Here is a 27,109-nt window from a genome sequence, read left to right on the forward strand (position 1 = left end):
CCGGGAGATCGTGACGGACATGGAAACCTGGCACGCTGTAGTCCATGGGGTCGCAAAGAGTTGGACATGACTGAGCGACTGAACTGAACTCAACTGGCAGCTACATCTGGCCAAAAGGATATAAGAACATTTTAGGAAATGTCCTTACTGAGAGGGACTGACTTTCTTTTCCTTTGCTCCATTTTGTTATGGGGAATGTGGACATGATTGCTGGAGCTCTAGCTGCCATCTTGAACAATGAGGATGAAAGTCTCACCTAAAAAGGGGGGGAAGTAGTCTGCATTGTAGAGCTGCTAGGCAAGTCCTGGATTACTTTACTTCCCAATTTTTATCTGAAAGCTAAATGAACTTCCATCTTGCCTAATACACTGTCATTTTTGATTCGTAAAAGGAAAGGAAAGCAAAGGAAGGAGGAATGAAAAATTAGGAAAAAAAAGAATTTAAGCCCTTTGACTTTGCATAATAAGGATGATATCAATAACTAATATTTATTGTTTCTTCCTATGTACCAGATACTGTGCTAAGCACTCCACAATATCTTTTATTTAATTCTTACCACCTGTGATTAGAAAACTGGGGATCAAAGAGGTTAAAAATTTGCCTAAGTTCATGAACTGTTTAGCTGCATTTTTATGACACTTTCCCACCCATCCAAGTTTGATGCCTCTGGTCTGAGTTACATTTTATTCTAACTAAAATAGGAGCAATGGAGATTCAATGTAGGTGTTGTAAATGGGCAAGTTGCTTTTTTCCTTTCTTTTCTGGAAGACATTCCCATACACGTGGCTTATATATTTTAATGACCACTGAGCAAGTATATTAAACTAAAACTGCACAAACTGCTTAAATCTCTTTGAAGAGACATAAACTTTGAAACCCTGAGATAGTACTAATTGTCTGACCATCTTCATCTTATCTCCATATCCCCTCAGTAGGGATAAAGGATTGTGGAAGCAGATTGTAAATTCTACTTTTAACATGAAAATATTTTTCATCACCTTTTCTCTTCATTCTCCCCTTTTATTCTCAGTTCTACATTCATACTTACAGGAAACATTGGCTTCTGTGTTGTAAAGGTGGTGGAGGTGGGGGTAGGGATGGGGAAGAAGAAAGAGAGAGAATCTGAAGAGGGGAAGGAAATGAACATTTATTGTGGTTCTGGCAAGCCATAGAAATTTGTCTTATTGCCCTACTGTGGGCTTCCCAGGTGGATCAGTGGTAAAGAGTCCACCTGCAGTGTAGGAGACATAAGAGATGTGGGTTTGATCCCTGGGTCGGGAAGATCCCCTGGAGAAGGAAATGGCAACCCACTCTAGCATTCTTGCCTAGAAAATCCCATGGACAGAGGAGCCTGGCAGGATACTTACCATACATGGGGTTGCAATAGAGTCAGACATGACTTAGTGACTAAGCAACAACAATAATTGCATTTTCCATGTAGTGTCTCATTCATATGATCTCAAAACCTGTGAAATAGTTTTATCTTAATTTTATCAATGATGAAACAGAAGTTCTGAGATGTTCAATGTTTAGGCAAAGTCACACAGCCAATGACCAGTGGCCCTGAGACTGACTTCCATTCATTTGACCTCAAAGCCCTGACTTTTGTTTCATCCTCCTGAAATCACCTAGTATGTTATCCATCATAAAATTCATTTGGGGTGTTGTTTTATAATCAAAATCTGAGCAGAGTTTGAATGTGATTTGCTTGCTGCTGGTCACATTAGCATGAATTATTGAACTCCAGAGCCCTCATGTAAAAGTTAAGCAGCTGGAGAGACTCAGCTGGACCAGATTCTATCTGGTCCTCAAAGGTTCTCTCAAGGGAAAATGACTCCAAGTTCCACATCAGCCATCACCTGGTGTATGGCTGGAAACAGCTTTTACCACGCTATTTTCTGTATTGACAGGGGCAGGTGGGAGGGGCGATGAGGATAAAGTGAGTGTGGAGGTTTCAGAGTCAGGTCATAACCAAATGTTTTTCCTGGTGCTTTTCAAAAAGCCAGATAATCCAATGGAAGGCTGAGTGTGTGGCTAACAAGCTTTCCTTTTCTGAGATTCAAAAGGCTTAATAAGTCAATGTGCCAGTCTATTGATCTGTCACCTCAGTAGGGTCTGAAAGCCTGGAGGGCCATTCTTTGAGGGAAGATAAAGCATAGGACACTGAAATAAGGAAACAGGGGCATGCAGAGACATTCGTGGTAAAATTATGTTGCAGTATTTATGTGTGTTACTAGTAAAATGGCAGGCGCCCCTTCTCTGAGGATCCAGCGGTTTGGTCTCCATCTTCTCAGAGGCATGTCATTCACTCTGGTCACACCACATACACATGGGTACGTGGCCCAGGCTGGCCACTAATAAACTGAGTAAGGCCCTGTGGGGGCCTTTCTGGGGACAGGACTAACCCCTATTCAGTGCCATGTCCTCTGCTTTTTGTTTATATGAAAAAAGTTTTAGCCTCCTAAGGCTTCCCTGAGTTTCAGAAAACAAATTTAAGATGAGAAAATGCAGAAACAAGAACAGCCAAGTAAGACACAATAAACCGTTTAGCCATAACACAAAGTCAAGGACCTTTCGTTTCTCATCAAGCATGATAGATAATATTCTGAGCCATGTCCTTGAGTTGTTTTATAGATACTAAAATCCCCATCAGGTGAAAAAAGTGATGACCACATACACATAGAACTCAGACTAGTCAAAACCAAAAGGTTGATGATGTTAACTCACCAAATACCACCCAGTTACCTCTCCACCAACCAATCAGAAAAATATCCATGAGCTGATCAGGCATCCTGCAACCCTCTCCTTCATCTTGCCTTTAAAATCCCTTCCCCGAAATCCTATGGGGAGTTGGGTCTTTTGAGCATTAGCCACCCATTCTCCCTGCTTGGTGTTCTGCAATTAATGCTGCACTTTCCTCACCACAACTGATGTCAGTAGATTGGTTTTACCGTGTGGGTGAGTGGACCCAACTTTGGCTCAGTAACAGAGTGCCCAAATCCTCCTGGTATAATGCTGGTACAGGGCAGGCATGTGCTCCAAATAGGGTCAGTTAGAATCTTCTTTGATGTGTGATATATAGACACCCAAGAAGAGAGTGTTTCTTTTGGATCATGAGCCTGGAGGTGGTGAGCCTTGGACTACCAGTGATGATACTTCCCAGACACCAGACACACCTTCTTGAATGAAGGTGCAGAAGGCAGAAGAACTAGTGATATCATGAGATAAACAGGTAACTATAATAGGTATTGATGGATAGAACCTTGGCAATAAAATTTGAATGCCTACATCCAGCTACGACTCAAGGATACACAGTTAAATGAGATAATATTCTCAATGTATTGTTTATTATTGAAATTGCCTGGAATTGTTTTCTGACCCCTGAAACTGGAAATGTCTTGATTAATACATATTACAACCCTATAGACAGTAAAACTGCAAAACAGGGAAATAACCAAATGGCAGAATTCAAAAACAGCAGCAGGTCTATCTGCCAACGAGCTCTGAGCTTATTTCCAATTGGAAAATAAAGAAGGAGGCAGGTGGATTGGTAACAGGGTAAGAGAAAAGGAGCCCAAATTGAGTGGAACCATCACAGTGAGTGCAGACAAGGGAAAAAGCTTTGCGGCAGTGAGCATTTAGCCTTCTCCTGGGTAATGAGCTGTTTACCATGCATGAGTGGCACTCCCCACTTGTTTAGAAAGAGGCTGGCCTGGTTTTCTACTCCTGGCATTGGGTGGGGCCAAAACCAACGTGCTGACCTAACAGCTTACCTCCCTGTGCTGGTCACAAGATGGCCCATCATGGGAGGATGGAGCCAAGAGAAAAACATCCTGGCCTTTGGCTCAAGTTGTCAGTCACCAGGCTATGAATTCCCTACCGGATAAATTAGGGTTCATGTCTGAAGCACCTCTGAAATTCTATCTCTGAGGCCTGGACACAAACAGGTATTTAATAAATGCTTGGTGAATGAATGAATTTGTGAATTAATCCAGAAACATCCAGGAATTGCCATTCTTGGAGGGAAAGAATGCATATTAGATTACTAATTATGACTGATAATAATTATTTGAAAGATCTGTTGGCATGAGCTAGAAAATAAAAGAAAAAAAAAGGAGAGTTGGGGTCCTATTTTCCAAATTGCGCTGAATTTTAACAATTTAGTGCTACACATACTCAGAAAGGGTTCCATACTCAAATAGGCTCAGGAATCACTGAGTTGAACAAAGTCATTCAGGCTTGCTTGCTGGCAGGCTTCTCAGAAGCTCCACTCCGCTAGTGTGACTTCGTGTTGCCATCTGAACCACTTTGCAGATTGGCAGGACAGGCCCGGGGAATGCTGGGTAAAGTAAACGTAACTTCCCCGGTGACTTCACTCTGCTCATGAGGCAAAGGGTCAAGCTGACTGGCCTGGTCCTCACTTCCTAGTTGCTTTCTTGGCCAGCTGAGCCATCCTGCCTCCTTCCCTCGTGGTGACAATCCTTTGGGAGCAGATATTGGAGGCAAGGGAGTATATTTAAGAAAGTGTTTGCTGGCCCTTGTGTTCATGTATCTCTGGTGAGGAGGGAGACCCCCACCCTCCCAGCACTCACTCAACAACATCATATCTGGCTGGCCTTGATCAATCCCAGACCATCTGTTGCTGGGGGCTTGAGATCACCAGAAGGTCTGAATCTGGACATTCCTATCTGAGGCCAGGCTTATGAGACATACTATGAGAATTTCTTTTTATCACAGAGAATTTCACTTGTTCAGGGAGTGGTATTAGGGTGCAATAGAACACATATGTTAAAGGCAAGGAAGACATTGGTTTGCATTCTGGCTTTGGTAACTGTGGCCAAATCACTTAGCCTTCTTGATTCTTAGTATGAATCATTCATAAATTGGGGCTAATACTAATACTTCTTTGTGTAGTAAACTCGGTAAATCTGTGTTAGCCAAACTCTGCAGATTCCAGTGGAAGATTTGGCCCATTCACCTGACATAACCTCTAAGTTCCTGGAAAATCCTGCCTGACAAGAGGAACTGTTTGCTTGGAGCCTTGGGACATAGCAGATAGTCTAGGTGAACAATGTGATTTATGTTGGGGGAGAGGTTGGGTTATACAGTAAAATCTTGACCTCTGGAGGGGCTGGAGACTAAGGCCAACTGCATGGGAAGCCAGTGACACCTACCTGACTGACCCCCCAATAAGAACCCTGGACATTGAGTCATGGGCAAGCTTCCTTGGTTGGCAGTACTTCATGTGTGTTGTCATGCACTGTTACAGGGAGAAATAAGTGCTGTCTGTGCCAGGTCTCTCCCGGATTCTATCCTATGTGCTTTTCTTTTTTTCCATTTCTGACTTTAGTCTGTAACCTTTCACTGTAATAAACTGTAATTGCATATAAGGGGGTTCTCTAATGGCTTAGATGGAAAAGAATCTGCCTGCAATGTGGAAGACCTAGGTTCAATCCCTGGATTGGGAAGATCCCCTGGAGAAGGGAATGGCCACACACCCTAGTATTCTTGGCTGGAAAATCCCATGGACAGAGGAGCCTGGCGGGCTATGTATAACAGATTTGCTCAGTTCTGTGAGCCCTTTTAGGGAATTACTGAATCCTGGGGATTCTTGGGGACCCTGAACACACTTTCTCATGGGTTTGCTGAGAGACCTAATGAGATAAATTAAACAAAGAGTAAAATTCTTAGCAAATAAGAAGTATTTAAATTAGAGTGCTTGGAGATTTTTTGCCCAAAGGAGGAGAGGGGAGTAATGAGCTTGCTGTTATACCTTCTGGACTGACTTTTCCAGTCCTACGTCTTACTCTTTCTTTCAAGAAGTATCTTTTTAAAATATTTATTTGGCTATACCAACTCTTAGTTGTGGCACATGGAATCTTTCAGTTGTGGCTTGTGAACTCTCAGCTGTGACACGCAAACTCTTAGTTGCAGCATGTGGGATCCAATTTCCTGACCAGGGATCGAACCTGGGCTACTTGTATCGGGAACACAGAGTCTTAGCCACTGGGCCACCAGGGAAGTCCCTTACGTATTTTTGAGTGCCAACTATGCCAGGTGTTGTCTAGTTGTAGGGGGACACAAAGATCAAACTTACAAGTAAATAATTATGTACATAACTAGAAGTTGGAGTGTTATAGAGGAGAATAGGGAGGTGAGAGACACTGAGGAATAGAAGGTGAACCAGTGCAAGGAAGGTTCTTATTATTGGCTCTATAGCTAAACATCTCCATTGTAAAGCAATTATCCTCCAATTTAAAAAATGTCTCTTCTGTCCTGTGACTTCTGTCATGTATCTGTCTCCTCTTTCCCTGAAGTCTTCTGTCTCAGGCCTCTCCTGCTTCTGGGCAGAGAGCTGGGAGGGCGCAGACCCACATCTGCCTTCTGTATCTCCAGCCACTGTGAGTCAGTGGGCATGGCATTTCTTTCTTCCCCCCTAATCAAATATCAATCAGGCACCCGGAACATGCCAGCCTTCTTTCCCCTGGTCCCTCCTGCCTCCTTCCTGAGTTATCAGGGATCCTAAAGCAGGAATTAAATTAAATTCACCCATTCCAGTCCATTTTAGTTCACTGATACCTAAAATGCTGATGTTCACTCTTGCCATCTCCTCTTTGACCACTTCTGATTTATCTTGATTCATGGATCTAACATTCCAGGTTCCTATGCAACATTGCTCTTTACAGCATCAGACTTTACTTTCATCACCAGTCACATCCATGACTGGGTATTATTTTCGCTTTGGCTCCATCTCTTCATTCTTTCTGGAGTTATTTCTCCACTGATCTCCAGTAGCATGTTGGGCACCTACTGACCTGGGGAGTTCATCTTTCAGTGTCATATCTTTTTGCCTCTTCATACTGTTCATGGGGTTCTCAAGGCAAGAATACTGAAGCGGTTTGCCATTGCCTTCTCCAGGGGACCATGTTTTGTCAGAACTCTCCACAATGACCCATCTGTCTTGGGTGGCCCTACATGACATGGCTCATAGTTTCATTGAGTTAGACAAGGCTGTGGTCCATATGGGGGCTTCCCTGATAGCTCAGTTGGTAAAGAATCCACCTGCAATGCAGGAGACCCTGGTTCGATTCCTGGTTTGGGAAGATCCCCTGGAGAAGGGATAGGTTACCCACTTGAATATTCTTGGGCTTCCCTTGTGGCTCAGCTGGTAAAGAATCCACTTGCAATGTGAGAGACCTGTGTTTGATCCCTGGGTTAGTTTGATTAGTTTTTTGTGATTGTGGTTTTCATTCTGTCCACGCCTGAAAAGGAAAAGAGGCTTATGGAAGCTTCCTGATGGGAGAGACTGACTGTGGGGGAAACTGGGTCTTGTTCTGATGGGCGGGGCTATGCTCAGTAAATCTTTAATCCAATTTTCTGTTGATGGGCAGGGCTCTGTTCCCTCCCTATTTGACTTGAGATCAAACTTTGGTGGAAGTAATGAAGATAATAGCAACTTCCTTCAAAAGGTCTCCTGTATACACTGCCGCACTCAAAATCACTGCTGATGGTGACTGCAGCCATGATTGCTCCTTGGAAGAAAAGCTATGACCAACCTAGACAGCTTATTAGAAAGCAGAGATATTACTTTGCTGACAAAGGTCCGTCTAGTCAAAGCTATGGTTTTTACAGTAGTCATGTATGGATGTGAGAGTTGGAATATAAGGAAAGCTGAATGCCAAAGAATTGATGCTTTTGAGTTGTGGTGTTGGAGAAGACTCTTGAGAGTCCCTTCGACTGCAAGGAGATCCAGTCCATCCTAAAGGAAATCAGTCCTGAATATTCATTGAAGGACTGATGCTGAAGCTGAAACTCCAATACTTTGGCCACCTGATGCAAAGAACTGACTCTTTGGAAAAGACCCTGATGCTGGGAAAGATTGAAGGTGGAAGGAGAAGGGGATAACAGAGGATGAGATGGTTGGATGGCATCACCAACCTGATGGACATGAGTCTGAGCAAACTCCAGGAGTTGGTGATGGACAGGGAAGCCTGGAGTGCTGCAGTCCATGGGGTCGCAAAGAGTCAGACACGACTGAGTGAACTGAACTGAAAGCAGGAAAGGGCTTCCCTGGTAGCTCAGCTGGTAAAGAATCTGCCTGCAATGCAGGAGACCCTGGTTTGATTCCTGGGTTGGGAAAATCCCCTGGAGGAGGTCATGGCAACCCACTCCAGTATTTCTGCCTGGAGAATCCCCGTGGACAGAGGAGCCTGGCAGGCTACAGTCCATGGGGTTGCAAAGAATCAGACATGACTGAGCGACTAAGCACAGCACAGCAAAGCAGAAAAAGGGGGAAGAAAGCAGGAGTTCACAGCAGTGGTCAGAGACAGAACCACCCACAACCAGCAGCCTCTTTTCAGGGTCACTATTAGCATGCTTTCATTTTTCCTTCCAAACATTTCTCTGAGATTGCTTTGGGGGGTGATTTCATCCCCCCAGCACAGGAAGTAATCCCCAACACATTCATAGCCATATCCCTGGCTCCTGACATCAGCTGGTTTTTGATACACAGCTTGGGGTTGCTTTTGAGATGAGCGGGGTCTCTGGTCCTGAAGCTGTTGGTGGCCTTGTCTTCCTCCAGGTAGGGCACAGGGGACCCTGGAGGAAGGGCTGGAGGTGTGTGGGAGCCTGAAAGACAAAGGGAGGAGCCATCTCACCCATTCTGGGGGGCCATTCTGCCCTCATTCATTTTTCCCATTCCCCGAGAGAGCTTTTCCTGTAGGTGTGGTGCTTGGTTTATGAGTGTCTTTCCATATGGTTTGAGAAGCTGAGCCCAAGCCACCACACAGAGGGAGGAAAGATGAGGCAAATGGCCCTCCCACCATCACTGCCACGACTCCCCTGGGGGGGAAGCTTTGCTCACATGTACACTGGCTTTCTCCCCCAGGTTCTTTCTATCTTTTGCCTCCGCGTGGAGGTTTCTGGAGTGGAAGGAGCAATGACGCAGTTAAACAGCACAGTGTTTCTGATCACGGAGCTGTCTGGTCTGGGCACTGGAGGTGGCCCCAAGATGTGACACCCAACTTATAGATTTGGTCCTTGAAGCACTGCACCTCTCTGGGCCTCTGTTTCCTTAACTGCAAAGCGAAGAAGGTGAATTTTACCTTTCCTTCCAATGCTCATGATAATGGGAGATTAAGTGGATGATTAAAGCTCCAAGAGGATCTCTGTTTTTTCCCTTTTTTATTAAACTTTTAATTTTGTATTGGAGTGTGGCCGATTAACAATGTTGTGATAGTTTCAGGTGGACAGCAAAGGGACTCAGCCATACATATATACACATCCATTCTCCCCCACACTCCCTCCCATTTGGGCTGCCACATGACATTGAGCAGAGTTCCCTGTTAGAGGAACTACTTTAGAATATACCAGAATATACCAGAAATAAGGGCAATGGATGAGACAAAACCAAATTGGCAAAATGTTGCTAGCCATTGAAGAGTCATGGGTAGAGGCACTTTATTCCACCACTCTCTCTGCTCTCGTGTATGTGTTCCTCCAGAGAATGGCTGGTGAGTAAAGGTGCCACACAGGATAGGATGTGAAAAGGAATGAAGGGATGTGAGCGCCCCAGACCCTCAGGGAAAGTGACTTTGGCAAGCGGGGCTGAAGTGGCTGGGCTTGTCTTCTGCTGTCCCAAAGTTACATCTGGGTTTCAAATGCTTTACTTCTTAATCTCCCTCCTTTCAGCCCCGGGTGTTTTTGCGTATGTGTGCCCACTCAGACGTATTGGCATCTTAATCTGGTGATACCCAAAGAAAAAGTCTGCATGACCTTTGCTGAAAATAGACAGCCCTGGGAAGTTAGAAATCTCCGCTCTCAGTTCAGCTGTCCCTGAGACAAGACTGTCACCACCAGGACCTTCTGCACCTCTGCAGTCGTGTCTGCCTCTTTGAAATCAAACTTCACAGCATCCCTCTCCTTTTTATCAAATGGAACAGATGTGACCTTAGAGGAGAGTACCCTGCTTGCCTACAGAGCTGGACCTGATGTTAGGAGTGAGTGACTGGACATCAGAGAAATATTGAAGACCCACAAGTCGCCTGTCACACTGGGCCCTGGATCATTGGAGTGGGAAGCTTGAACTTAGGGAAATCCTCTGAACGTCCCTGAGAAATAGAAACTGCTTCTGAGGGCTAAGCCATAGAAGTATTCCAGCAGTTATTTGCAATCATATTCCCAATAAGATAAAGTCTGTAGTCTTCCTAGGAATATGAGATGTTGCAGAATACATGGATGGTTGTTTTTTTCCATAAGGTCTTGTCAAATAGATGCCAATGTCTTTGGCATGGAGTCTATGTCTTCTGCATCTCGGTCTCTGGGAAGCCTTTGCTGTCTCATCCCACAAGGCTGAGTTGAGTCTCCTTTTCTGTGGGCCACTGCACACTACACTTCCCCCGGCACAACACTCATCCCCCTGTGTCGTAACTGCCGGTTTACTTGTCTGCTGTCCACCAGATTTGAGCTCTGCCTCAGCACGGTCTACAATTTGTCCATCTTTAAACTTCCCATGGGCTTCCCAGGTGTCAGTAGAGGTAAAGAACCCTCCTGGCAATGCAGTAGATGTAAAGAGGTGCAGGTTCGATCCCTGGGTTGGGAAGATCCCCTGGAGAAAGGCATGACAACCCACTCCAGTATTCTTGCCTAGAGAATTTCATGAATAAAAGAGCCTGGCGGGCTACTGTCCACAGAGTCACAAAGAGTCAGACATGACCGAAGCACCATGGTGTGTACAAAGCAGTCACACCTGTCAAAGCAACGCCATCGACTTATTATTCAACACAAATGGACTGAAAACCTACACTAGTTAGACAGATGCTGTCTCTGCATTTACGGGACTTACATTCTAGAGGCACCTAGTAACTCAATATTTGTATTTGTTGAATGAAAGCATCTGTTGGATGAATGAAAGAATGAATATTAAGCCACACCACTGCCACTTAAATTCAACTCCAACCTTGATATTTTGCCGTCTCTGCTCCTGACATAAAATTCTAGCAGGCCCAACTAGCTATTTTTCCAGGATTGAAGAGTATCCAGGCATGCTAGCCACAGATAAAAACAGTATTTCTCTAGGTCATCCTTAAAAAAAGGCCCCATTACTTGAAATGTGCTTTGAGCTATGTCCGCGTCCCCATTTTGCCAATGTATACCTGCCTTGGAGCCTCCTACTGCTAAAGACTTTTTCTTGCCCACATGTCCTCTTCATCAAGGGTCTAATCTCCACTGCAGGAAGCCATGATGAGTGACAAAAAAATGCCAGCTGGCAGCCCCAGGAAAGGGAGCAGAAGGGAGCAAGGAGGTATCTTTTTCTGCCTATTCAGAACATTGAAGTCCAATTTCTCACTGGCCATATGAGCCAAAGACAGCGGCTCCCAGCACCTGTTGATCTGAGAGGCTCCGGTCTCAGCCCTGTGACCTGGGCGTCACTGACACTCCTCATCCACGTCTGAGAGCAGGCTGGCATGAAAGGGTGGCCCTGCTGTTCTCTTCTGTGAGGGCTGGATTTGGGTGGGCCTGCTTCAGATTGCAGAAAAAAACGAGAGACCCACTCTGTGAAGGATCTTTCTGGTTGTGGATGGACATTCCTTGATAATTGCTGCCCCAGGGTTCCTCATGTTCCCATCCCTTTCCTCCTCATCTTGGTGGTGTGCTGGTTAACAAGCTTTCCAACAAAGGGGAAAAGATGGCTCTGATTTGTAGTGTTTGCCAATTTCCATGGTGTAAATACCCTACCTGGGCTACCAACCTGGCATCGCTGAACATGGAGTTGGGAAGACAGGAGATGTGTGTTATTGCCTTTCATGGGCCCAGAGGAGCTGAGTTCAATGCCGTGACATAGCCCGATGCCAGGACATAGCTCTCTAATTCACACTGGCTCCAGGGGTAAAAGACTGTACAGACCAGTACAGTTGTCTTTCTGCAACTGCAACTTTAGGCTATGGGTGGAAAAATACTCCTGCATCTGTTAGGTCATTGGGCTCTAACCATCACGCTGCATGGTTAGAGTTATGCTTATTTGGTGAGGAAGAAATTGAGGCCCAGGATGCTAGGACTGGCCTCAGCTCCCAGAGCTGTATTTGCTCAGTCCCTGTCTCTCCGCTCTTCACCCTGGTCGTTCTCCTCCCACCCTGACCACTGCGGCCCAACCGCATCGTCCTGTACTGCCAATGCCACATGCACGCTTACTTCTAATGTTCTTCCAGGATGTTCTTTCAGCATTCCACCCTCTTCTTCTCCTGCCCAACTGCTACTTCACTTTTAGGTCAGCTTAAACTGTGTGTCCATGAAAGTCCACGTCAGGGGCAGGGATCTCTTTGAGGTACTTTAATGACACTCCCTAGCACCACCCCCATCACAGTGTTGTTCAAACGGCTTGTTTATGAATCTGCCTCCTCCAAGACTGTAAACTTGGTGAGGGCAGAAACTTTTTTTAAAGTTTTTGTTTTATATTGGAGTACCATTGATTAAAAATGTTGTGATAGTTTCAGGTGTACAACAAAGTGATTCAGTTAGACATGTGTCTTTTCTTTTTCAAATTCTTTTCCCATTTAGGTAGTTAATAGTATTGAGCAGACTTCCCTTTGCTGTACAGTAGATCCTTGTTGGTTATCCATTTTAAATATAGCAGTGTGTACATGTCCATCCCACACTGAGGGCAGAAACTTTTATTGGGTTCACCATTGATCCTAGTGCCAAACACAGTCTATGGCCCAATAAGTATTTTTAGAATGAATGAACCCATGAACGATGGTCTCCTAACCCTACACTCACAGAATGTTTTGCTTTCCACACTATTTCCTACCAGGATCCCCAGAGAATCCATTTTCTCATAGATTGGTTGAGGCTTTCTCACGATTCTGGTGTGGGGTTTCTGCTAGAAAGCATAGCCAGCCAGACTGCTCGCCGTCCAGAGCAGCCGCCCCCCTCCCTGCCCCGGGCTCTGCCTAGTGTCACTGAAACAAGCTGAGAAACCTGTTTGGTGTGCTCTGAAATGTGCTCGTTACACACATGCCAAGACAAAGACACAAGGCAGGAAGAAGATTCCAGACAGAAGCAACTGCCCCTCTGGGAAAGGAAGAATGGTCGGGAGTATTCTGGAACCAGCATGCCCTAGAACTGCAAGCCTGAGCCTTCCGGCTTAGCCTTGATTCCCACAATTTCCCTCTGAGGAGGCAGGGTAGGGTCAGGGCTGCTAGTGCGCTGGGAGCTGCTGACCTTCTAGCATCACGGAATCTCGTAGGTAGCTGCGTGTCTCATTGCAAACATAAGATCATTGTCTGTAAACACAGGTGGCTGCCACTTAAAACAGGCAGGGGTGGTCTGGCACATGTGAGTGACTTCTCTTGTTACCTAAGCCTGCCTACTAATGCAAACTTTGGGGTGGGCATCTTTGATCTTGAGCACAAATGAGGAAAAAATAATTAAACAGTCATAGAGGATATGATGATGTCTCTAGAAGCATTCTGTCCAAATGTCTGTCTGTGATGATGGAAATGTGCTATTCTGTACTGTCCAATACAGTATCCACCAGCCACACATGATTACTGAGTACTGCCATATGGCTGTTGTGAAGGAGGAACTGGATTTTAGATTTTATTGATTTTTAATTCATACAAATGTAAATAGCCACATGTGGCTAGTGGCTATGATACTGGACAGCACAGCTCTGGATATAACAGTTAAAAGAAATACAGAAAGGGGAATTCCCTGGTGGTCCAATGGTTAGGACTCTGTGCTTCACCGCGGAGGGCACAATCTTGATTCTGGTTGGGGAACTAGGATCCCACAAGCTGCGTGGTGTGGCCAAAAAAAAAAAAAAAGAGAGAGAGCGAGAAATACAAAGAACTGAAGAACATATTAAATGACACAACAAGGATGCAATAAAAAAATTCAAAAAGTGGGAAACTATAAGACAAATGACTGAATTCCTCTAATGAGAGATAAGAGAAAGTGTTGTATATGTGTGTGAAATAGAGAGATTAAAAGACATGTAAGAAGTATATCAATCAAGTGGTAATGTGTGGTCATTGGTGGATCCGGATTCAAACAACACAATCATTAAAAACTTGTGAGACACAAGAAGCTCAAACCAGTGCTCTGTGACAACCTAGAGAGGTGGAATGGGGTGGGAGGTGGGAGAGAGGTTCAAGAAGGAGGGGACACATATACCTATGACTGATTCATATTGATATATGACAGAAACCAACAGATTATTGTAACACAATTATCCTTCAATTAAAAATAAGTAAATTAAAAACAAACTTCTGAGACAATTGGGGAAATCTGAACACTAATTGGATTTTTGATGATATCAAGGAATTTTTAGATGTCATAATGGTATTGAGGCTATTTTTTTTTTTTGAGGCTATGTTTTAAAAAAGAATCCTTTCTTATTTTTTTAAGCTATTTTTTTCATTTATTTTTATTAGTTGGAGGCTAATTACTTTACAATATTACTTTGCCATACATTGACGTGAATCAGCCATGGATTTACATGTGTTCCCCATCCTGAACCCCCCTCCCACCTCCCTCCCCATCCCATCCCTCTGGGTCATCCCAGTGCACCAGCCCTGAGCACTTGTCTCATGCATCCAACCTGGACTGGTGATCTGTTTCACACTTGATAATATATATGTTTCAATGCTATTCTCTCAGATCATCCCACACTCACCTTCTCCCATACAGTCCAAAAGTCTGTTCTGTATATATGTGTCTCTTTTTCTGTTTTGCATATAGGATTATCGTTACCATCTTTTAAAATTCCATATATATGCGTTAGTATACTGTATTGGTGTTTATCTTTCTGGCTCACTTCACTCTGTATAGTGGGCCCCAATTTTATCCATCTCATTAGAACTGATTCAAATGTATTCTTTTTTAATGGCTGAGTAATATTCCATTGTGTATATGTACCATAGCTTTCTTATCCATTCGTCTGCTGATGGGCATCTAGGTTGCTTCCATGTCCTGGCTATTATAAACAGTGCTGCGATGAACATTGGGGTGCACGTGTCTCTTTCAGATCTGGTTTCCTCAGTGTGTATGCCCAGGAGTGGGACTGCTGGGTCATATGGCAGTTCTATTTCCAGTTTTTTAAGGAATCTCCACACTGTTCTCCATAGTGGCTGTACTAGTTTGCATTCCCACCAACAGTGTAAGAGGGTTCCCTTTTCTCCACACCCTCTCCAGCATTTGTTGCTTGGAGACTTTTGGATAGCAGCCATCCTGACTGGCGTGTAATGGTACCTCATTGTGGTTTTGATTTGCATTTCTCTGATAATGAATGATGTTGAGCATCTTTTCATGTTTGTTAGCCATCTTTATGTCTTCTTTGGAAAAAAGTCTGTTTAGTTCTTTGGCCCATTTTTTTTTTTTAAATTAATTAATTTATTAATTTATTTTTTTTTTTCATACATTGATATGAATCAGCCATAGATTTACACGTATTCCCCATCCCGATCCCCCCTCCCACCTCCCTCTCCACCCGATTCCTCTGGGTCTTCCCAGTGCACCAGGCCTGAGCACTTGTCTCATGCATCCCACCTGGGCTGGTGATCTGTTTCACCATAGATAGTATACATGGTGTTCTTTTGAAATATCCCACCCTCACATTCTCCCACAGAGTTCTAAAGTCTGTTCTGTATTTCTGTGTCTCTTTTTCTGTTTTGCATATAGGGTTATCATTACCATCTTTCTAAATTCCATATATATGTGTTAGTATGCTGTAATGGGTCTTTATCTTTCTGGCTTACTTCACTCTGTATAAGGGGCTCCAGTTTCATCCATCTCATTAGGACTGATTCAAATGAATTCTTTTTAACGGCTGAGTAATATTCCATGGTGTATATGTACCACAGCTTCCTTATCCATTCATCTGCTGATGTGGCCCATTTTTTGATTGGGTCATTTATTTCTCTGGAATTGAGCTGCAGTTGCTTGTATATTTTTGAGATTAATCCTTTGTCTGTTGCTTCGTTTGCTATTATCTTCTCCCATTCTGAAGGCTGTCTTTTCACCTTGCTTATAGTTTCCTTTGTTGTGCAAAAGCTTTTAAGTTTAATCAGGTCCCATTTGTTTATTTTTGTATTTATTTCCAATATTCTGGGAGGTGGGTCATAGAGGATCTTGCTGTGATTTATGTTGGAGAGTGTTTTGCCTATGTTCTCCTCTAGGAGTTTTATAGTTTCTGGTCTTACATCTAGATCTTTAATCCATGTTGAGTTTATTTTTGTGTATGGTGTTAGAAAGTGTTCTAGTTTCATTCTTTTAAAAAATATAGAACACTTCACGAATTTGCATGTCATCCTTGCGCAGGGGCCATGCTAATCTTCTCTGTATTATTCCAATTTTAGTATATGTGTTGCCAAAGCGAGCACAAGAATCCTTATCTTTTAAAGGCCCCTATTGAGATGTGCACAGATAAATGAAGATGATACATGAATTTTATCTCAACTTCATATAGTGGAAGGGGAAAGCAGGGTATAAGTGAAATAAGACTGGATAATCGTGGAAGCCAAGTGATGACTACACAGCAGTTCAGCATTATTATTTTGTGGTTTTTATATTAAGAAACTTTCATAATAAAAAGTTTTAGGGGTCTAAACAGCAAAATGATTCAGTTATATATACATATATGTATATAAACATACATACATATACATTCTTTTTTATATTTTTTCCATTATAGTTTATTACAGGATATTGAATATAGTTCTCTGTGCTATAGAGTAGGACCTTGTTGTTTATCCATCATACACACAATAGCTTGCACATGCTGCATATCCCCATATCCCCACTCATTCCTCTTCCAATCCTCCCCCTTGGCAACTGCAAGTCTGTTCTCTATGCCCATGAGTCTGTTTCTGTTTCATAGTTAGGTTCATTTGTGTCATATTTTAGATTGCACATATAAGTGATATTATATGGTGTTTGTTTTTCTCTTTCTGACTTCACTTACTATGATAATCTCTAGTTGCATCCATGTTGAGGCAAATGGCATTATTACATTATTTTTTAAGGCTGAGTAGTATTCCGTTGCATATATGTACCACATCTTCTCTGTTCATCTGTCAATGGACATTTAGGTCATTTCCATGTCTTGACTATTGTGAATAGTGCTGCTATGAACATAGGGGTGCATGTATCTTTTTAAATTATTATTTTGTCTGGATATAAACCCAGAAATGGGATTGCTGGATCATATGATAGCTCTATTTTTAGTTTTCTGAGGAACTTCCATACTGTTCTCCATAGTACCAACTTACAATCCCACCAACGATGTAGTGGTTCCCTTTTCTCCACACTCTCTCTAGCATTTATAGCTTTCAGAATTTTTGATGATGGCCATTCTGACTGGTGTGAGGTGGTACCTCATTATAGTTTTGATTTGCATTTCTCTGATAATGAGCAATATTGTGCGCCTTTACATAAGGCACCTTCATTTTTGAATACCTTCTCAATTTCACATTGAGAAGTCGATTTGGATACACTGATCAAGATTTAAACTGGGTGTTTTTGTTTTGTTTTGTTTTTTTGACCCAGAAATCCTAGTTCTAGGAATTTTTCCTTCAGACATATGGGAGAATCTATAAAAGATTATGGAGTGGGGAATCATTTATAAGAGTGAAGAATTGGAAATAGTCTAAATGTCCTTCAGTCATGAAGTGGTTAAATAAATGCTGGCATGTAGCCAGTGAGGAGTGCTAAACAGCTTGAGAGAGGATGCAATAGATTGGTATGGACCACCATCAGAAAGATGTCCATGATATGTTTTTAGGTAAAAAAGAAAAGAAAATTGCAAAAAAAAAAAAATGTGTGTACTATGATCCAATAGAAAACTACATACTTGTTGCTGTTTAGTCACTAAGTTGTGTCTGACTCTTTTGCCACCCCATGGATGTAGACCACCAGGCTCCTCTGTCCATGGGATTTCTAAGGCAAGAATATTGGAGTGGGTTGCTATCTCCTCCAGGGGATCTTCACAACCTAGGAATTGAACTTGCGTCTCCTCTGTTGGCAGGTGAATTCTTTTGCCACTGAGCCACCAGGGAAGCCCACACATGTGTATGTATACATATTTTATCAGGGTGTAAGCACAGAAACAGCCTGAGGGAAAACTATATGAAATTGGGGAGGGGAGGAGCTTAAAGAAGTACCACGAATAATAAACAGCTGGCTTTTCCATCAGACAATCTGGTTGCTCTGGTCTGAATGTTGTGTCCCTCAAAAATTTTTATGTTAAAATCCTAACCCCCAAAGATGATAGAATTAGGATGTGGGGCTTAGCAAGGTGCTTAGCTCATGAGGATGGAGCCTTCATGAACAAGATTAGTGTTTTTGTAAAAAAGACTCCACAGAACTCCCTAGCTCTTCTGCCATATGAGGACAGAAAGGAGAAGACCTGAACTATGAACCAGGAAGAGGGCTATCACCAGAACAAGACCAGGCTGGTGCCTTGATTGTGAACTTCCCAGCCTCCAGAACTGTGGGAAAGAAATGTCTGTGGTTTATAAGCTACCTGGTCTGTGGTATTTGTTACAGCAGCCTGAATGCCCTGACATTGGCCCTTGTTCCCAGAAGGAAATGAAGGCAGCGTCTGTGACCAAGAAGTTTCTTTGGTTAAGTTCAGTGGTTCAGTGGTTAAGACTCTGTGTTTCCAATGCAAGGGGGCATGTGTTCAATCCCTGGCTCAGGGAACTAAAATAAATCCCACATCTGTGCAGCACAGCCAAAAAAAAAAAAAAGTTCATTTTTATGGTGATAATAGCTACCAGTTACTGAGTGACATCCTGTGCCTAGCATGGTGCTAAGAAGTCTATACACAGGTCTCTCACCTACAGACTCTGAAGTCAAGCTCAGATTCTCCCACTTGCTAAGTGTGGGACCATGGACACTTCAGCTGTTTCCTCATAAATAAAATAGAAGGGAAAATAGTACCCAACTCATGGTTATGAGAATTCAGTGACATATGGCATTTTAAGTGCCTGGCACATATAAGTATCTCATTATTGTCTTTCTTTAGCATTTCAACAAGTCTACAAGGTAAATACTAAATTCATCCATTTGACAGATGTGAAAACTGAGTCTTAGAAGCAGTGGTGATCTGGCACCAGCTTGCATGGGTTTATGAGAGCTAATTGTTAAATTTTCATGAAGTTTTTGAGTTGGTTGACCATCATGCAGGTAGCTTGAAATTAGCTGAGATGGGAGTATGTACACCATGGAAATCAGCAAACACTGCATTCCCACTGAGCCGTTTGTTAAACATTTACCAGCACCCTATCACTTAGAGCAGTTAAATCACTTGTGTCTAAACCCCGTGGCTGGTAAAAGGCAGAGCCTGGATTTGAGCCCTGCTCTACTCAGCTTCAAAGATCTTAATGTTTAGATATGGTTTGTCTGAGTAAATCTCTCCTTACAAGTGAGAATTCTCATCTCCTGGACAAAGCTAGTAGGATCATGCTCTTCAATATCATGTCCCTAGAAACAAGATTCTCAAATTTTAGAGCACCTGAGATTTACCTGAAGGGCTTGCTGAAACACAGATTGCTGGTGATCTCAGAATTTCTTATGCATTTTAAGGTGGGGTTCAATAATTTGCATTGCTAACCAGTTCCCAGGTGATGCTGATACTGCTGGTCTGGGGACCCCAGGTGGGGAACTACGGTTCTGGCGCAAACTCTAAAGCTTTGTGCTGTATATCTTGCAATCATCCTAGTGGTTTGACTAACTCTTCTCTGATCAAAAGATGGGAGCACTTCCATACTGGTTCCAGCTCCAGAGCTTTCTACAGGAGACCATTTTGGCAAGAGGTTTATCCTCCCAGCAGTCTGAGCAGAAGGAGACAGGAACCAAATCTTGGTGCCTCTCTCTCCGGTTGGCCCCATTTAGCTCTGGCTGGTATCCCAGGAGCCTGAGCTGCTCCCCACACACAGCGGGAGGCAAATAAAAAAAAAAGGAACATTTGAAAGTCTATCTTTAAAGCCTGGCAGAAAGTGAGCTGCCCTATAATTACACCAAGTGAACTAGTTACAACTTCTCTTGTATTGATGTAGGATTATTAAGAGATTGCTCACACAGCCCTGTGGAATTCAACTAACGAATTTAGAGATAGTTTGTTAAACCACCCTTCTCTTCTAACCACTTTCTGCCTCTTAAATATGATAGAACACAAAACCAGGAAGGCAAATGAAGCAAATCCTGAATTAATGTTCCTCATCAGAACGTGATCGCTGCTTTTAGAACAGCATAACTTTCCTAACCTAATGTTCTGACTTAAGTATCTCATTTTTTTTTTTTTTTTTTTTTGGTAAATGGGGAGAAAGCAAAAGAGCACTGAGGGACTTTCTGGAGGTACAGTGGTTAAAACTTTGCCTTCCAATGCAGGGGGTTTGGGTTTGATCCCTGGTTAGGGAGCTAAGATCTCACACATGCCTCACTCTAAAAAACCAGAACATAAATAACAGAAGCAGTACTGTAACAAATTCAATAAAGACTTTAAAAATGGTCTGCATTTAAAAAAATCTTGAAAAAAAAAAAGAGGGCATGGAGATATATATATAAAGTCACCGGTGGCCATCACTTAAAAGGAATATAGAGAAACTGGGATGTGAATCTGGCTGTCCCAAGTTTGCACAGATTTAATCCATTCTCCCTGCAACAGTCTTCTGTGGACATCCCAGCCAATTGTGCAGAGAAGGAAATAGATGTGGCCGATGGACTGAGTGGGCCACTTTTGCAATCCTGAGCTTGGGAAACTCTCTTGCCTTAAAATGTACTGTGGGCTTATACCATTTGGATCTGCTTTGAATAAAGAAATCGGGGGACATGGATCTGGGAATATGAATTCTTTAATTTTTAAATTTTATATTGGAGTGTAGTTGATTTACAATGTTGTGTTAATTTCAGGTGGACAGCAAGGTGACCCAGCCACACATACACATATCTCTATCCTTTTTCAGGGGAATATGAATTCTTGCTGGCAATTGGGATTCCAATTTCTTGAGAGTAGGCACTAAATCTTATTAACCTTTGTAGCTCCATATTCCTGAGCACATAATTAGAGTTCAGAATGCTTATGAATGACAGAATGCTATTGTGGAAAGAACAGGGGCTTTAGAGTCAGAGCCACTTGCATTCAAATCCCAGCCCTATCTCTGACTCTCTGTGTCACCTGAAGCAAGTTATTTAGCCTCTTTGACACTTGTCTTCCTCATCTGTAAAATGGGGGTCAATCAGTCCACGAGATTTTGTGCATGCTGATACAGCTTTGGACACTGGGGCTACGTCAGTAAAGCAGTCAGAATTTCTGTCCTCAAGATCTATTAGAGCTCCTGTCTCAACCTGACTTTCATGAAGCCCACATATGAGACATGGGTCTGAGTTCCTGGTTTCAAATCCTGCCTCAACCCCACTACCTAGCTGTGACATCTCAGCAAGTGAATGGTAATAGGACCAGCTGCATGGAGATGCTGTCAAGACCTCTGCACCACATATCCATGTGTGCCTGTGTGTATATTTGGGCAGGTAAGTTACACTAAGAGGCCCGCCCTCCTGCCAAGCAGCTGATATGGTCACATGTCAGGGTTGGATACGCAGAGGTTGGATTCAGCCCCCATGACACCTCTTTGGCTGGGTTCCATGTGCAAATACACATAAAGCTCCTAGAAGAAATTCCCTGGTGGTCCAGGAGATAAGACTCCATGCTTTCACTGCTGAGGGCCTGGCTTGCATTCAATCTCTGGACGGGGAACTAAGATTCCACAAGCCGCAAGGTGCGGCCAAAAAAAAATCTCCTAGAACAGCACTTGGCTATCTTTAATCAATAAATGCTATCTTTTATTCTTGTGGGTGTATGATGAGACTTTTCTTTTTTCTTTTGAACTTTTTATCTTGTATTGTGGTATAACCGATTAATAATGTTGCCATAGTTTCAGGCGAACAGGGAAGAAATTCAGCCATACATGTTACATGTATCCATTCTCATCTAAACGCCCCTCCCATCCAGGCTGCCACATAACATTGAGCAGAGTTCCCGTGCCGCACACTAGGACCTTGTTGGTTTTCCATTTTAAATATAGCAGTGTGTACATGTCAATCCCAAACTCCCTGACTATCCCTTCCTCTGTCAGCCAGAAGTTTGTTTATAAGTCTGGAATCTCTTTCTGTTGTGTAAGTTCATTTGTATCATTTCTTTTTAGATTCTACATATAAAAGATGAGGTGTATGATGAGACTTTAATGTATGTAAGGCATCTATAGTATATAGTTGGTATTCAATAGCTGTTAATTCCCTTCCTTGAGTCTGTGGAAAAATAATAAACATATATGTCAGAACAAAGTATAGGTGACTGGCAACCATTAGCTATCTTGTCTTTTCTTTTATTATAGTAGGTGCGGGAGGTAGTTTGACCTAAGAAAAAGAGCTCTGGGCTAGCAATCAGAAGACCTGAGGGACTTCTTTGCTGGTCTGGTGGCCAAGGCTCCAAGCTCCCAAAGCAGGGGGCCTGGGTTCAATCCCTGGTCAGGGAACTAGATTCCATATGCCGCAGCTGAGAGTTTGCATGCTATGAGTTCGCTAAAGCTCCTGCATGCTGCAACTAAGACCTGGTGCAGCCAAATTAAACACAAAAACAAAACTTGGGTTCTGGCTTCCATTCACCCATTGCTCGCCTCTAATTGTTCAGCTGACGTTCACGAAGCCTCAGTTTTCTCATCTGTCACTGAGATGAGGGTGTGGGTTGGTCCAGGTTGTGTTTCGCCCTTGTGACGTGAATGCACTTCACTGTAATGAGTTCTAGCCCTGCGCAGTGTGTGTATAGACAAAAGGGTACATGCCAGACTCTGCAACGTGGTGAGTGGGTGAGTCTTTGAGTGACTTTCTGTTCTAACACGCTCCATTATTAACACTAACTGAGATGACAGGACTTGCCCAGGATCACACAGTGGGTCAGCTCTACATGGTTTCAAACGACCTGAGCTTAGAGAACCATGGGGAGGATTGGCTGGAGTGCCTAGCTGTCAACTGGATGGTCGAGGCACGTGCGCGTCGCTTTCACGTCCTGGGCTTGCCTGGGCTCACTGGGTTTCAGTGGCGATATCACTTCTGCTCAATTTGGTCTAAGAGTCTATCCAGCTCAGATCCTTTATCAGTCAGTGACTAATATCTTTCACTTCCCATTGACTTTTCCAGTTAGAACAAGACTATTCAAATTCCCAGTCGGGCATGAATGAGGCAATCTTTCTCTCAATTTGGGGAGTGAAACTGTGGCATGGTGGTTTCTAAGCAGTTAGTCATTTTCATCTTTAGGCAAGTGCATGTCAATTGAAAGATCCCCTTTTGTTTTCCCTTCTTAACTCAATCTGTAAAAGAGTGAATGAAAGTCATTATTTATCATCGAGTGTTTACTGTGAATCAGGAATCAGGCTAAAGCAGCTTTAGATGCAATATCTCATTCAATCTTGACAACCAGACTACAAGGCGGTTTTTTTGGCTGTGTTGTGCAGCATGTGGCATCTTCTGTTCCCCAACCAAGAACTGAACCTGTGCCCCCTGCATTGGGAGCATACAGTCTTAACTGCTAGACTGCCGGGTAAGTCCTGAGGCAGTTATTACTGATGTTTTACAGGCAAAGAAATTGGAAGCTCAGAGAGGAGGCGTTGCCTGCCCAAGGTCACACAGCTGATAAACAGGTGGTGGAGTCTGAGGACGAAGCCCAGCTTCTTGCATCCTACATTTATTAAAGATCCCTCTTCAGGTAGTGCTATAGGAGTGGCTTCGCGGTTGTACTTGCTGGATATTCCAGGTCAGTTAACTCCACAAATATTACTAAATCCGTCACATGCAAAGGAAAGTTCTTTGTTGCGGTGCATGTGACGTGTCACTGTCTTGCTCATGCTGCACAGTATTTGTATATGTTGTTCACGGCAGGTGGGAACTTTTCAACACCCTTCATTCCTTGTTGAGTGTCTGCTATAAGTTACGTTTAATGGTTAGTTAGTACTATGTCCTAAGGCAGCATCTCAACTGAGTCTCAGAACAGTCCATGAGGTAGGTCCTCTTGTCCCAACCCTCAGAAAAGGGACGTGAGGCACCGAGCAAAGCCACAGCTTGTGAATGGCGGGGGCCAGGTATGAGGACAGAATGTCTCCTGTTTCCTTGGCCTCTGCTGAGGGTGCAGTGCCCTTGTGTAAAGTCTGAACTCAGTTCAGATTTAAGGCTTGGTCAGACTCCTACAGGGTTGACTGTGAACTGTAAGGTCAATGGTTTCACTCATCTCTCCCTCTGGGCAGGAGGGGACCAGCTGGGGGCTTTGTCAAGTCAAACAGCGCAGGCAGTGGGGGTGGGGGCCAGGGCTAGCCATACTGCCAGCCCCAAATTGGTGCAGGGGGTCTGTGTCTAAACCCTTCCTTTTCCCCACACTGCTGGCTGAGAGTCATCTTCTGTCTGTGGGAGGAGGCTTCCTGTGCTGCCTAGGGCTGCTCTGTGCAGACATCGGAGGGAAGTCAGGGCTGTACAACGTTCAGCCATCCTTCTTGGAGCAAGGGTTGGAAAATACTAGTTCCAAGGACTGATGCTGAGTAGTACTTTTGGAGCAATCAAGTTACAGTGACTGTTAGAAAACCGAGCTCCAGGGTCACCTGGGAAGGATGGAGCGCCCAGGAATAGAACAGGACATTGCAAATGAGCCGTGAAAAACAGGCCCAGGCTCCGGCCCAGCCACCTGGGCCCAGATGTGCTCCTGCAGAAATTTGGCAAAAGGTGGGTATAGGATACTGCCTGGATGAGCTGGCATCTCCAAGGTCCCAGACTGCAGTGCTTCATTCCAGGTTCTGAAAAACCCAGGTGGGCCAGAAAAGGGTTCAGAAGCTGAGACTCATCAATGGTCCCATCAGCTTCAGTTCATGTTTTTCTAACTGGCTGCTTCCTGCTGAAACCAATCCAATATATTATAGACCTAAGATTTCCTTATTGATTGCCAACTCTTTTAGGAACAAATTTGCAATTACTGGGAAACCCTTTTCTCTCTTATTTCTTTATTTTCTCTTTTATTTTCTTTCTCTCTCCCATTCTCAGCTCTCTTAAAACATAGAATAGTAGTTATAAACTCAGACAGTGGAATCTATCTAGTAGAAATGATTGTAAATTCTGGTTTTACTTTTTATACTATGTAAACTTGAGAAATGTAGTTGATTTGAACCCTAGTTTTCTCTTTTGCAAAATGGGAATATTAGTAACACCTACTGCATGTGGGGATAAAATAAACGTAAAGATGACTGGCACAGGACCTTGCACACAATACATGGTTAATAAATGTCATGCATGCTCAGTCACTCAGTTGTGTCCGATTCTTTGAGACTCCTGGTAGCTTCCCTCTTTACGATCAGGGCTTCTGTGGTAGCTCAGCTGGTAAAGCTGGTAAAGAATCCACCTGCAATGCAGAAGACCCCAGTTCGATTCCTGGGTTGGGAAGATCCGCTGGAGAAGGGATAGGCTATCCACTCCAGTATTCTGGCCTAGAGAATTCTATGGACTGTGTAGTCCCTTGGTTCGTAAAGAGTCTGACATGACTGGGTGACTTTCATTTCACTTCACTTTGTGACCCCACAGACTGTAGCCCACCAAGCTCCTCTGTCCATGGAATTCTCCAGGCAAGAATACTGGAGTGGGTTGCCATTTCCTCCTCCAGGGGATCTTCCCGACCCAGGGATGGAACCCATGTTTCTTGTGTTTCCTGCATTGGTAGGCAGATTTTTTTTTTTTTTTTTTTTACCACTAGCACTACCTGGGAAGCCCAACATGGCTTAAAGGCCACTGTCAACTTCTTCAGCTTCATTATTGCTCTTTCTTTCTCTGTTGTTCCTAGATCTCTCTTGTTTCAGAAACTTCCTGCTACAGGAAGGTGTTGTTCCTATGTCCTGAACCCTCTTTGCCGAGTTCTTTAACTGGCTGTCTCTTATCCATCTTTCAAGTCTCAGCTGAGGTGTCATTCATTCAAAGCCTTTCCTGACTTCCAAGCACAGGTCAGATGTCTCTCCAGGGGACCTTTCCTTCTCCAACCATTGCTCTTAATATACTACATTTTAATTGCATGTTCACATGCCTGTCTTGCTCCAGTGAAGTGTGAGTTCCTTAAGGGCAAGGTTTATAGTTTGGTTCCTCTGTATCCCTCACACCTTGCTGTGGGCTTACCACTGTGACTCAAGCAGCAAATAGGACCAAGGTTCACCCCCACAGAGCTCAAACTAGGATCATGGTAATGGATAATGCCAGCCCCAGCTCCTCTCAAAATCTCTCAACCAAATAGGCCAGGTGATTTGCCATGGTGGTAGATCATCTGAGGTAAAGATAATATATGTAGCCTCTGTAACTCCCAGAAGGGTACAAAGGATGTAGGAGCAACTGCAGAGCAGATATTTCCTGCTGGCATCATGTGGCCCCAGATACTCACACGTTGAGGCGGTGCTTGGGTTAGGAGAGGACTTTGCATCTAGTCCATTGCCCCGTGTGTGGCTGTGGACAGTCACTGGTGATTACCCTGTGAATAGCACCCTGGAGCCTGATCTGCAGGGAGAAGTCAAGTATATGGGGTTGTAGTCATGGAGATGGGGGGATTCCACACCCTTCTAATGCCTTTACTTCTGCACTCCCTTTGGAGGTGGCACACCAGTTGGTCCTGAAGAGTAGAAATTGAGCCTCTGCTATTCTGGTAGGATGCTAGAGGAGTCCCTGTCTTCTCTACCTAATATGATTAAGAATGTGACCTCTCTTTTCCTTCTTTCCTCCCTCCCTCCCTCTTTTGGTGCTATTAGTTTTATTTATTTATTTTCCAGAGGAATTGATGCAAGCAAAATAAGTTAAATAACATGCTCAAGGTCATCTGATGAATGAATGGTCTAGTAAGGACTAAAACAAAGTCTCTCTGGTTCTAAATTCCAAGAAGTATATTCACTGAGGAGAGAAAGTAGGTTCATATCCCAGTTTTTCCCCTCCTAGCTAAGTGACCTTGGCCCAGTCTCTTCCTCTTTATAACGAGGATGATGGTACCGTCAACCTCATGCACTTGTTGTGGGACTAAAAGAAACAGTCTATATACAATGCTCAGAAC

At 43.6% G+C, this 27,109-nt stretch overlaps 1 protein-coding gene and 1 non-coding gene across 4 annotated transcripts in view; both read right to left on the minus strand.

The window, feature by feature from the left end:
• SH3RF2 (SH3 domain containing ring finger 2) overlaps nucleotides 1–27,109 on the minus strand; it is a 144,365-nt gene that overhangs the window by 84,954 nt on the left and 32,302 nt on the right. The gene's annotated exons all lie outside the window — the stretch shown is intronic.
• Nucleotides 16,273–16,379, minus strand: LOC122441064. The gene has a single exon (XR_006269209.1). It is a non-coding gene; the product is annotated as a U6 spliceosomal RNA (small nuclear RNA).

The sequence above is a fragment of the Cervus canadensis genome, chromosome 4 (assembly GCF_019320065.1).
Source record: "Cervus canadensis isolate Bull #8, Minnesota chromosome 4, ASM1932006v1, whole genome shotgun sequence".
NCBI lineage: Eukaryota > Metazoa > Chordata > Mammalia > Artiodactyla > Cervidae > Cervus > Cervus canadensis.